Here is a 13,954-nt window from a genome sequence, read left to right on the forward strand (position 1 = left end):
TGCAAAGTGTTCATTGCTCTGGTTCAAGGCCTCTGGAGTGTGTTCAGCCCTCACTGTGACTCCTTGGATGTCCTGTTGCCCTGTGTCATGGAGATCTTGCAGCTTTGGGTTCCTAGGACAGGCCTCTTTACCTTCTTCTCATGCTTTGCCATGTAGGGGGCGTGGTGGGCAAACTCATAGCTCTGGTTCAGGGCCTGGATAGTAGCTAGGTGGTTCAGCCTGCCAGTTTTCACTCAACAGGCAGGCTTTCCAGCACCCCCCTGCCTAGCTCACTGTGTGTATCAAGGGGCAGGGCTGCTCCTGCTCTTATGCCTCAAGGGCCAACTCTACTGTGTTGCCCAGGTGAGGTGCAGGGGTCACTCTCCAGAGTGCTGCAATTGGTGAGGGCCAAGGCCAGTTCTCCCATTCATGCTTCCCCAGGCCCATCCCTGCCTGCAGCAGGTGGTTAGGGACAAGGGAGCGGGGAGGCATGTTTCTGCACCACCTGGCAAATGAGGGGGTGTGGGGTCAGCTCTTCTGCTTTCACACCCTCTGGACTGGCTTACCCCCCACCCCCACCCCGACAACAGGGTCAGCTCTACTGTGATGCCCAGGCAGGGTGCAGAGCCTGTTCTCCTGAGTACCAGAGTTGGTGAGGGGCAGGGTCAGCTCTCCCAATTGCTGCAGGGGTTAAAGGGAGGGCTTCTTTCCCTCACTCATACCACCACATGACAGGCAAGAGGGCAGAGGCAGCTCACCCACACCCTGGCCAGAGCAGGCAGTCCCAGGCAGGTGGTAATGGTGCTGAGAAGGCCCTGACCAAGACAACTCTTAATAAGAAAAAGCATTTAATGGGGCCTTGCTTAATTTTCAGAGGCTTAGTCCATTATCATGGCAGAAAGCATGGCATCATGCAGGTAGGTCCTGAAGAAGTACCTGAGAGCTACATCCTGATCTGCTAGCAGAGAGAAAGAAAGCTTTGAGATTTCAAAAGCCTACCATCCCAGTGACCCTTTCTCCAACAAGGCCACACCTAATCCTGCCAAAACATTACACCAGCTAGGAACTAGACATTCAAATATGGGGTCCTTCTTTTGGTTTTTGTTTGTGTTTTGAGACAGGGTTTCTTTGGCTGTCCTGGAGCTAGCTCTATAGACCAAGCTGGCCTGTAATTCACAGAGATCTGCCTGTCTTGAAGGCATGTGCCACCACAGCCTGGCTGTGGGGTCCATTCTTAAAACAACCACAGTACCTTTTTATGAGAAAAATACTATGTGGAGCTAAAAATAATTCATAGTAGTTTTCATTGCAGTGTGTGAACAGTGGAAGGAGAAAATAGTTACCTGATCCACCACCAGAAGGAAAGTAGAAGTTCAACTCATACAAATGCATAAAATGGTTTAAGACCTGTGCCCTCTTGTTGGTGACCCAAATTATGGTGCAGCTAAGTGGCCAAGAGAAACCCAAAACATCTGCCTGTTCTCAATCTTGCTGCAGGAAGGAGAAAATAGTTACCTGATCCACCACCAGAGGGAAAGTAGAAGTTCGACTCCTTCCCTGTTGGCAGTTTATGTCTCCTCTACCAGTAATGAATGTAGTTGGAAGACCCCCAAACCCTCCATCTTTGGAGAAGCTGCAGGCCCTTAAGAGTCTGTTGGAAACAGCCTAATGGAAAATTTTAAGGTAGGAGGGCATTGGACATTTTTCTTCAAGAAACATTATCGGGAGGATTAAAAGTGGCAGCCAGAAAACCTACCAGCTAACTTAAGGTAAGTCAGGTATTCAAGGACCTGATGAATTGCCTTCCGGGTTTCTGGAAAGACTGTGACACAAATTGGGTATTTACTCAGTGAGCCACTAATATTGCCTTTGCCATGCAGTTAGCTCCAGACATAAGGAGAAAGCTCCAGAAATTACAGATATTTGAAGGAATAAATAGATCTCACTTTTGGAAGTTGCTCAGAATGGTCACAACAACAGAGATTCAGCTGAAGACAGGGAAGGACAATCTGCTATGTGGAGACTTCTGCCCTTGAAGAAACAGAGAGAAATGAGGGGGAATAGATAATGGGAAGGGATTCAGGGACTGACTCACTAGCATTGTTGGTTGGGGCCCTGAGTGCAGATCTGTTGGAATTCAGACAAAAAATGTCCACAAAGCCTCCTGCTCTAGTGTGTTTAGATGGCCCCATAGCTCTGAACAAGGAGGAGGAATGTGGGCAGACAACAGAAGGCCTTTTAGTAGTCCTCTAACCCCTCCAACTAAGTTAATACATGGTCATTAGGACCATATATTCTCCCTAGAACAGGACACATCACTAATTTGACTTATGCCCATAGAACCAGTGGAGAATGTGACAGAGTAAGACAGTACAGAGGTTCCATCTTACACCCTGTTGAGACCATTTCAGATTTAACTAGAATTTGATGGGTGAATGCCATGGAAAATTCAACTCTATTCTAGGAATCTGAGGCCAGGATGCCCCAGCTAGCTTAGCTTAGCTTAGGTTAAACTGCCTACTTGCGCAGACCTTCCCACAAACTAAATGCTTAGCTTAGCTTCTGTCAAACTGCTTGCTTGTGCAACCCCACCCCACCCCTCCACCCCCAATCTCCACATGAAGCTGCAGAACAAAATGCCAGAATGTGATTTTTGCCTTTGAAAGCCCCTTACTCTAAATGCTCGGGCTACGCTTAGGCTCTGAATACTTGAGTGTAGTCCCTGCCCGCTGGAATAAAGACTTTGGATTGGCTGTAAACTGTGTCTGAGTGGTCTTCTCTGGTAGACTCCCCATAAGTTGTTATCTAGACTATTTGGTCATCTCTGATCAAGCTGAGTAGGATTTAATATTATGAAACTCCTAAACTACACCACATATATCTTCAAATTTTATTTTAACCAGCCAGCTTTATGGCATCTGAAGTAGAATAGTTGAAGATTATTGAAATTTTCAGCATGATTAAAACTTGGACAAGTCCTTTGTAGTCGTTGATTCAGCATTAAGTACCCTTCCTGCAGGAAAGTCGTTGAGTTCTAGAAATATGTACTCTGCCACAGTTCCCTATAGTTGTGAAGTCCCACAGTCTCAAATTTTTTTTGTTGCTTCTAAAGGTAATCTAAAGGTAGGATGCCACATTGCTTAGTTGCCGGGCCTGCTCTTCTCACTGCTGTTCTGAGTGTAATAAGGAACACTCTGCTTCCGCAAAGATGGCAGTGGAGGGAGAGGAAGGGGCCACCAAGGGGAGAAAAGCAACAGCATTTCCCACTGACCAAGTCTTAGAACAGGACCAGCTGTTGAGGACTATCGTCTGGAATCCCTAAAATGCTTCTCTGAGATGAGGCTTCCTCCTATACATAGCTGGAAAACTGTAATCTAGGCTTTCCTGACATTATGTGTAATGTGTCTCTCTGTGTGTAATGGATTCTTTTGAGCAATTCCTCACCGCCCATCAAAGGCTTGAGTTTTCCATCTGTAGACAGTACATTTGGTAGTAGAAAAACAATAAACTTAAAAAGTTAAAACTATAAACATGCGTTTTTGAATTCTCATGCAAAATATTCAATCTGCATAGCAAAGAAATGATAGGTAATTCTGCATTGCATTTAGAGTTAAAGACATCTGTCCAATATGGCTGTAGCTGTAGGCCGATCCCACAAAAGTGCAAAATATTGTCTCCTGATGACAGAAGTTGAAAATACCATTACACAATTAAGCTCTATGGTAGCTATATTTTACATTTTTAACTGGTCTGCAGCAAACTTTTCTAGTTGGGTCTCTAGCCTGTGTTTCCAAGGCAAGTCTTTTGTCTTCTATGCACTTCCATTAAGGTGGCGTGCCAGGAATGTGCCTCCCTTATCCATATAAAACTCCTAGATACCAGTTCACTGGGTCTTTAACAGTAGAACAAATGCCTGAATAACTGAGATAGTCAGGTCATGAAAGCTGTTTATAAATTTAAGCAATAGAAGCAATTCAGGAAGTTGGAAGTTTTATAACCCTTAATTGGTTTCTTTTTACAGAAAACAAAGTTACCAAAACTACACTAAGAGTATAATCACATGTATTGTCTTCCCTCAGAATCAAGTGGATAGAGACACACTCTCGTTGATCTTGAGTGAAATGTGTATTGTATGAAGAAAGCAAGCTGCATCTCTAAGAGCCAGGCCAGCTCTTCATAGTTCTGCGCTCTCTGCCCTTGTACAATTTGGCTGCAAAAATTGCCGTTGCCGCTTTCCACAGTAAATCTGGCCGGGCGTGGAGGACGAGAAGGGCAACTGAAAATACAAGACCTTTTCCTGTTTTTGTCAGTACAACCTGCCTGGTAGGACGGCTTCGCTGTGTGTCCAACCTTCCCGGCACCCCAGCTTGGTAAAAGAGTTTCACTTCGCTCTTGTCTTCCTCCGAACTGAACTTGATTACTGCTCATCGCTTTGCCTACTGTGTGTCTGCTCAGAACACGACGAAATCTACCTAAGGTTACATCCACAGTTAGATCAAGGCAGTATTTGGTAAGCAAGGTGCTCAGTGATAGCAGCCCAACAGGAAGGTGGGAACGCTCCTCAGAACTGTCCTGTGTGCAGAGCTGCAGGCCTGAGCTCTGGTCTCAGGGACAGGTTCCGAAAGTCAGTCAGGCATAAGTTCTGTAATGTGTCTCGGGTCCATGCAGCACACAGCTACAGCCCTGGATCAAGCTCAGGTGTGTTATGCTGTCATTACCAGGGCTTCCCTGACGAGAATGCACTGCCCAGGGGCAGTAAAGAGCACAGAGATGACCCACTCAGGGAACAGCGCCTGCTGTATTACACATGCGCAACCACCTATCCATTGGGAGCCTATAGACTGTGATTGGTTAGCACTTTACCTCCGATTGGACAGTGAGTGCTCTCTATGCGGAGGAAGAAGCTCATAAAAGGAAACATGGTGGTGGCGCACGCCTTTAATCCCAGCACTCAGAAGGCAGAGGCAGGCGGATCTCTGTGAGTTCGAGGCCAGCCCGCTCTATGAGCGAGTTCCAGGACAGGCACCAAAACTGCACAGAGAAACCCTGTCTCGAAAAACCAAAAAAGAAGGGGAAAAAAATGGAGAGTGCAGTGCGGACTCATCCACGAAAAAAAATCCTATTAAAGGAGAGCTCCTGAACAGTGGGGGCTTCCTCCTGGACCCAAATCAGGCACAAAGCACACCCAAACACCGGTTTTCACAGAGATCCTTTATTAAGCAGGAAGAAAAGTTAAAATGGCCGCTTTCTGACTCTGGCAGAAAAACAGCAGCCAATGACCTTGCAGGTGTCATTTAAGAGAAGAAGTGGGGGGTCTGTGTTAGAACGGGCTGGGATGAGGTGGTAAAGGAGATGGGGAGCAAGGGAGAAAGGAGGGAGAGGAGGGAGAGGGGGAAGGGAGCAAGGGGAAGGGACAGGGGTATTGTGTCCGTCCGGGAAGGACAAGGGACTGCCTCTGGATAGAGGGGGACAGATGTGGCCTGTACACAAATAACAGTTTATTAAGGTGAAATCGGAACCCCTGTCTTAGGATGAGGTGTTAATTGGGCATGTTAAGTAGGGCAGCCAATGGGGGCTTCTGATTGCTGGACTTCAATACTTTGATAGCTGGACCTTGGTGGCCAGCCTCAGGAGGAGGAAGTGGCCACATAAGGGAACGGACCTTGGGGGCTGGCTTTAGGGATACAAATCTGACGGTTTAGCAAGGCAGAGGGAATGAGGAGAAGAGCAAGGCCTGCCAGAGCCACATGTTCAAGGGGCCCTGTCACCTGTCACCTCCTCTGAGACTGGGGAACTTCATTGTTTGGATTCTTCCTTGCCAAGCCTGCCCAGGACTGCCACTTGTCCATAGACAAGTATGACTCATGAGCAGGTTAATAAAGGGATTGAATGAAATCCTAAATAATATAACTGCTGAGAGCTACTTGAAACAAATGTAAAGTTGTATTACTTAGGTTTTTTGAAAGGTCTGACCTGGTATTGCTGCTCCTCCTGTCTTGGAATTAACCAGTATTTCTTCTGTCTTAACAATTAACTTAGCATCAAATAAATTAAAGACCTAGACAGTCCTGGACACATATCTATGGTATTTTTTATGTATATATTGTGTTTTTAAACTTCACCTGTAATTCACACAAATGTGTACAAAAATACACCTTTAAAGGATAATAAATTAAACTATCCAAGCTCACATAAGAACTAGCCTATAATTAGAAAACCACGAGCATAATGTGGTTGCCCCTCTTCCTCTCTATCAAAAGATAGCTTCCCAGGGTGCTGGAGAGATGGCTCAGTGGTTAAGAGCACTGGCCCAAGGCTTGGTTCCTAGCACTCCCATAGCTGCTGACAGACATCTGGAATCTAAGTTATTGGAATCCAAGGCCCTCTTCTGGCCTCTGGGCACTGTGCATACAATGTGTATAGACATAGACAAAGGCAAAATACCCATAAACATAAATTTGAAAAAAGAAACTACAAAGTGCTTAATTTTCTGCTGATAATTTGTTTCTTTTCATATGACTTTGCACTTTAAATGAGTGTATACTGACTTTATCTTTCTTATTTGTATATTGAACTTGCTAATATTGTTTGGAAAAATATTTTCCCTTTTTAAAGTATAATAGATGAATAGTTATGGTTCATCCTTTCTCAGCACAATGGGCTTTCTTGCTTTTATTTTTAATGTTTGAACACTCTAGATTGCTGTTTGGATGGAGCTATGGACATTTTAATGATATTTATTTAGTGTAGTGAATGACATTTATTTAGCATATGTGTGTGCATGTTTAGGTGCACATGTCCCATGTGGGAATATATTATTTTCAGAAACATCTCTTTGGTCTTCTGCTCATTTTTTGATTAAGTTGTCTTTTATATATATATTCTAGATATTAGATCCTATAGATACAATTTGGAACATTTCCCCTTATTTCTGGAGTTTTATCTCTTTTGTGATAATATATATGTACACGTATACATTTGGTATAATAAACTTATTGATTTTTTGAATGTACATGTATGTGAGTGCACTCTCCCATGTGGATGTGCAAACTAGAGATTGACAGGATGTCACTTGCTAAAGACAGTCTCTTCTGCAGACTCCCCTTGTCATTTGGGCTAGACTGTCTGGACAGTGAGCTCCAGAGAGCGTCCTGCCTCTGACTCTGCTCCCACCTCAGTGCCCCCTGGCATTTACCTGGTACTAGGGATCTGCAGATCCCCATGACTGCACAACAAGCACCTTTACCCACAGAGCTGTTTCCTGAATGTATTGCTTTGTCTAAAAAGACAGCCCTCCTATGTAGTCCAAAGTTTTTCTGGTCCCGCCCAGCCCATGGTCCCACAGACAGTTATAAAATAATCATTCAGAGGTTTAATATTATTTATAAATTGTATGGCCTGTGGCAGGCCTCTTTCTTGCTGGCTCTTATTATCTTAAATTAACCCATAATTATTAATCTATGTATCACCATGTGTCCCATGGCTTTACCTGTGTCCCATCAGATGTTGCTCCTTTGGTGGCTGGCTCATGTCTCTCCAGATTATGCCTTTCTCTTTCCTGTCTCTCTCCTTGGATTTTTTTGCCTGTCTCTAAGCTGCCTTGTCATAGGCCAAAGCAGCTTATTTATTAACCAATGGGAACAACATATATTCATAGCATACAGAAAGACATCCCCCAGCATTTCCCCTTTTCCATCTAATGAAAAAGGAAGGTTTCAGCTTTAATATAGTAAAATTATATATAACAAATGGTTATCAAGTAAGAATTACAGTCACAATATCTAGTCTATTTTTATTTGGCAAAATTAAAGAAAATATTTTATCATCTATCTTATATTTGTGCGTCTAAAGTTTTATATTTAATTTATTTTTTATCATAACCAAGGAAAATTATAATTATCTAGTCTTTAACTATATTAAATACCTCAGAGGATGTAATGTTACCTAAGTAAACAAGAAGAGCATTGTAAACAACTTTCAAAAATCTAGAATTACAGAGACAGCTGCCTGCCTGGACAGTCACCCAAAGTTCCTCTGTAATGTTGGGGCATCCATCTTCAGCCTATAGACCCAGAGTTTCTCAGTTGCTTCTCTGTGTGTCCTGTAGAATTTCTGGCAGTCTCCTCTGTGAAGCAGGAGCCTGAAGGACCATCTCATCTTGTTTTGGCAAAATTTAATGGTCATTTTTTTTTTTTTATGGGTCCTGTACATCCAGTCGATACAATATTTTGCCAAGCAGTCCAGGCAAGAACAGTTTCTTGCACAAATGGTTAACTTTTGCTATAAAGAAAGCAAATTCTGGGCTGGAGAGATAGCTCAGAGGTTAAGAACACTGGCTGTTCTTCCAGAGGTCCTGAGTTCAATTCCCAGCACCCTTATGGTGGCTCACAACTATCTGTAATGAGATCTGGCTCCCTCTTCTGGCCTGCAGGGATACATGCAAACAGAACACTGTATACATAATAAACAAATAAATCTTAAAAATAAAATAAAAGAAAAGAAAAGAAAGCAAATTCCATATGGAGTCTCTTTGATGCCCATCATCCTCTTTGAAGTAAATTGATGCTGCCAAGAGAAGACGTGTCTCACTATCCAGAAAGTCTAAGTTTTTAAAACATTTTAAATGCCATATTCTGTAGGTCTTTGAAGTGTTTGAAGATTATCTACCTAATCAAAATATATCTATATACACCTAGTAAACTTAACTAATGTGACTATAAGTTTGATTATCATAGATGATTAACTATTAATCTGTATTTCTTAATGATATATTACAATTTTAAATGAGTTGCATAAACATAATATCTCAAACAAGAGTAAAATATATATACAGTATAAAAAATTAACTTTAAATTTGTATCAATAAACTAAAATCTATAGCAATGTAAAAGCAGTTACTCTGAACCTGATAGAAGAGAAAGTAGGAAGTAGTCTTGAATGCATTGGCACTTCAGATCACTTCCTAAATATAACACCAGTAGCAGAGACACAGAGAGCAATAATTAATAAATGGGACCTCTTGAAACTGAGAAGCTTTTGCAGGGCAAAGGACACGGTTCAATAAAATAAAATGACAGCCTACAGAATGGGAAAAGATCTTCACCAACCCCACATCTGACAGAGGGCTGATCTCCAAAATATATAAAGAACTCAAGAAACTAGACATCAAAATACCTAACAGTCTTATTAAAAAATAGGCTCTAGAGCTAAACAGAGAATTCTCAACAGAAGAATCTCAAATGGCTGAAAGACATTTAAGGAATTGATCAACAGCCTTAGTCATCAGGGAAATGTAAATTAAAATGAGTCAGATAACATCTTACACCTGTTAGAATGGCTAAGATCAAAAACACTGAAAACAGCTTATGCTGGAGAGGATGTGGAGCAAGGGGAACACTCTTCCACTGTTGGTGGAAATGCAAAGTGGTACAGTCACTTTGAAAATCAGTATGTGCTTTCTCAGAAAATTGGGAATCAATGTCCCTCAAGACCCAGCTATACCACTCTTGGGCATATACCCAAGGAATGCTCAATCATACCATAAGGACACATGCTCAACTAGGTTCATAGCAGCATTATTTGTAATAGCCAGAACCTGGAAACAACCTAGATGCTTCAACTGAAGAATGGATTAAGAAAATGTGGTACATATACACAATGGAGTATTACTCAGCAGAGAAAAACAATGACATCATGAGGTTTGCAGGCAAATGGGTGGAACTAGAAAATATCATCCTGAGTGAGATAACCCAGACTCAGAAAGACAAACATGGTATGTACTCACTTATAAGTGGATACTATATATAATGCAAAGGATAACCAGACTGCAACTCACAGCTCCAGGGAGGCTAGCTAGTAAGGAGGACACTAGGAAAGTCACAGGGATCACCCAACAACAGAGAAATAGATGAGATCTACTTGAGCAAACTGGGGGTGGGAGTGGGGTAGTGGAGGGCAAGGGTTGGGGGGGAAGAGAGCTTAGGGGAGCAAGAGGTCATAGCTGGATCAGGAGCAGAGTAGGAGAACAAGGAAAGATATACCATGATAAATGAAGATACCATGGGAATAGGAAGAATCAGAGTGCTAGAGAGGTCCCCAGGAATCTACAAAGATACCTCCACTATAGACTACTGGCATGGTCGAGAGAGTGCCTGAGATGACCTACTCTGATGATCGGATGGCCAAACACCCTAACTGTCATGATAGAACCCTCATCCTGTGACTGATGGAAACGGATGCAGAGATTCATGGCCAAAACCCAGGTGGAGCTCCAGCAGTTCAATTGATGAGAGCGAGGAGGATGAGCAAGAGATATCAGGACCATGATTGGCAAAAGTACAGAGACAACTAGCCAAACTAGTGGAAACACATAAACTGTGAATTAATAGCTGAGGAACCCCCATGGAACTGGACTAGGCCCTCTGGATAAGTGAGACAGTTGTTTAACTTGAACTGTTTAGGGAGCCCCCAGGCAGTGTGACTGGGACTTGTCCTTAGTGCATGAGCCAGCTTTTTGGAACCTAGTGCCTATGCTGAGACACTTTGCTCATCCTTGGTGCAGAGAGGAGGGTATTGGACCTGCCCCAACTGAAGGTACCAGGTTCTGCTGACCCCCCCAGGGGAGACCTTGCCTTGGAGGAGGTTGGGGGTTGGGTTGGGGGAGGACAGGGGAATCCATGATTGATATGTAAAATGAATAGAAAATCTCTTAATAAAAAGAAAAAAAAACCATTTCAAGCAAGTTGTTGCTCTTTAAAAGTAGATTCAATAATCTACCCTTTTATTCTATCATATCTATAATATCCTCTTTTTTTCTTTAGAAAGAGATTGTATTCATAATCAACCCCTTTTAAATAAAGATAAATATTTACAAACAATATTTTGGGAATTTGGGCATAGCTTCTTCTACTACTTTCTGCTGGCAATTTTATGGGGATCTTGAGAAAATTAAGAATTATGGTTAAGTCCTGACTGAAGTAGTCTGTGAGGATGGATTGTCTTAGCCAGTTGCTTTGAAGCTGATTTTGGATGTTGGATCATCTGGGCCTCTCAAGGGTTCTTCCTTGATCAAACAATTTTAGCTTGGAAGCAATCCATAGGTTCTCATCTTCTGTGGAAACAAAAGCAGAACCTCTTTTCCAAAGCAACATATCCTTAGACATAAATATTGAAGTCAAGATACCTTTAAAATATATGTATTGGTTTAACTGAGTAGCCTTTACTATCAAATGTCTTTCTGTTAGTTAAAAATCCCAAAGACAGTATAATCCACTCTCTGTGTGATTTTCATCTGTATGTAGTTTATTTTTTATATTATTTTATTGTCTCTGTAAAGACTTGATTTTTAAAAATTATTTATTTCTTTATATAACTCATTCCCCCCTCTCTTTCAAAGCCTACGTACATTTTTACATATATTGTAAATCATTTAGAGGTTTATTTCATCTGAATCTGTCTTATTGTGAATCTATAATCCTTCTCTGACCAGGAGAGACTTTAAACTGCTAAACTGCATGGTTAGGACAAAAAGCAGCAGCCCTGGCTGCTGACTTCACCCACTTCAGTTTCCCAGCGTGGTGGAGGTACCCAAGAGAGTCATGCTTACCCTGCCAACTCTGGGGTCCATGCTGCCACCAGGTAACGTGCAGCTGGCCCATTAACATTGTTTTTTTCTGTATGAGTAAGGCTAAATCCACCATGCAGTGCACTGAAGTTTCAAGACACCTCTGCGTACCAAGGTAGGAGTCCGCCATGCGTCCTACAGGTCAAGCTCAAATGCTGCAAACCCACCATACTGTAGTGCAAGCCCTCACTGCAGCTTGCCAGAGAGAAGGAACTAGGAAGCTGCTTTTAGCTCCATTTTAGAATCTTTTTTCCAAAGCTTTCTCAGGTTTTGGGTGGAAATTCTTGCTACCATGCCTCGGTGCCAAATGTGGTGGGAAGTTTCTTGGGTCCAGGCCTAGCTCAGCAGCCTGGTCCTGAGCTCTGACAAAGGTTGCCTTATTTTGAGCTATCAGACCTTTCTTCTGGGCAAGTGGCATTCTGGGAAGGTTCTACCTCTGTACATTTTCTTTTAGGTTTCTCTCTGACTGGATTCCCTTGTATATGAGCATGAGCTTTCCTATACATCTCTATCACATGTGGACTCACATTGTTCTTCAAATACTAAGATTTTTTTTTCTTATAGTCATTTTCATCCGCCTTTAGGTAATGTATATAATCTTCAAACTTCTGACCTATAGAAGACTTGTATTGAACTTCTGCATTGTACTCCTTGCTTTCAGAATTGTAACCATGGCACCTTAGGCACTGTAAGGAATAGAAAAGCCTCCAACTATTACTTTCTTCAGCCCCACAAACTTCATTGCCAGCTGTATAATAGTTATGTCAAGGCTTGCACTAATAAACAGGCAGAGACATCAAATTGGCCAGCAATGCTTTCCACATTTTGTTCATCTCTAGTTACCTCCAGTTGGCCTTCATAGATCTTCTCCATGCCATACTACAGAGAAGACAGAGAGCCAGCTATGGGCCAGATACAGACTGGTGCATAGCTCATGGTTCATCTGCATAAGCTGCACTAGCTTGCTTTATACAGGCATAAGCAATCTATTAGTTACTGCCCTCCTGTATTTTGGATGTGTTGTACATATTTTTGTCCTGGATCACCAGAGTACTCAGTTTCATCCTCAACATCACTAAGTAGCACATGAAGCAGGCTTTATTCTTGACTACTTTAACAGGCCCAGTTTCTGCCCCTGATTACTTACAGGTCTGTATCACTTGGTTCTTAGGCATAACTTTCCATTTCACATCTAGGAATTAAATGGTTAGGCTCTATAACACATCATTTAAACTTTTAAAACACATTTACAAATTGTTTACTGGAAATATCTCTTGTCATCTTTGGCTGCTACACAAAGTAGCACAAAGAACCCTTGAAGGCACCTATAAAATCATGGGTCTGGGCCAGCAGGATGGCTCGGTAGGAAAAGGCCAGTAGGTGCCACTAAGCCCAGTTCCACCTGGTGGAAGGAAACACTGAGTAACCAGCAAGTTCTCCTCTGGACAAATGCACACCGAGGCCGGTGCACCCAGGCATGCACACCAGGCAGGTGCATCCAGGCATGCACACAGAGGCAGGTGCACCCAGGCTGCACACCAGGCAGGTGCATCCAGGCATGCACACAGAGGCAGGTGCACCCAGGCTGCATATCTAGGCAGGTGCACCTGGGCATAAGAAACTAACTAAAAGTATAAGTTTCACAACCTTGAACCTATACTTCACCTGTGCCTTTGATTTCCTGGAGAAAAAGATGAGTAATTTTGTTCCTTGTCCTAAAACTGTCCTCTGCACAGAGGAGATGGTTACTCAGCTGGGGATGTTGAGTTTACCAGCAAGCACATGATGATGGCATAACAAATAAATGAATAGTGGTACTAAATGAAAAGCTGAGAGAAACAGAATCGGTTAAAAATGCTGTCTTAATAAAGTCATTTATCCCGAAAGATCTTCAAATACAGAGGTGGCACATAGAGGAAAACAAAATGATCTGTGATCATAATCTTTTAAAAACTGTTTTATGGGCCAAGAGGTGGTGGTGCACACCTTTAATCCCAATACTTGGGAGGCAGAGTCAGGCAGATCTCTGTGAGTTCGAGGCCAACCTGGTCTATAGAGCGAGATCCAAGACAGGCACCAAAACAACACAGAGAAGCCCTGTCTCGAAAAACAAACAAGCAAAAAACTTTTATGTTGGGCAGTGGTGGCGCACACCTTTAATCCCAGCACTCAGGAGGCAGAGGCAGGTGATCTCCAAGTTTGAGGCCAGCCTGGTCTTCCAGAACAACCAGGGATACACAGAGAGACTCTGTCTTGAATAAAATAAAATAAAATGTTTTATTTTGCCTTCAATGTGTAAGGAATGGACACAATAGTGTTCTAATACAATTCTTATTTATGAAAGCCCACAAG

At 42.6% G+C, this 13,954-nt stretch overlaps 1 pseudogene; it reads right to left on the minus strand.

Annotated features, from left to right (window-relative positions):
* Positions 1-306: 306 nt before the first annotated feature.
* LOC118569809 lies at positions 307-12,475 on the minus strand (annotated as a pseudogene).
* Positions 12,476-13,954: the final 1,479 nt, after the last annotated feature.

The sequence above is a fragment of the Onychomys torridus genome, chromosome 18 (assembly GCF_903995425.1).
Source record: "Onychomys torridus chromosome 18, mOncTor1.1, whole genome shotgun sequence".
In the NCBI taxonomy this organism is placed as follows: Eukaryota; Metazoa; Chordata; class Mammalia; order Rodentia; family Cricetidae; genus Onychomys; species Onychomys torridus.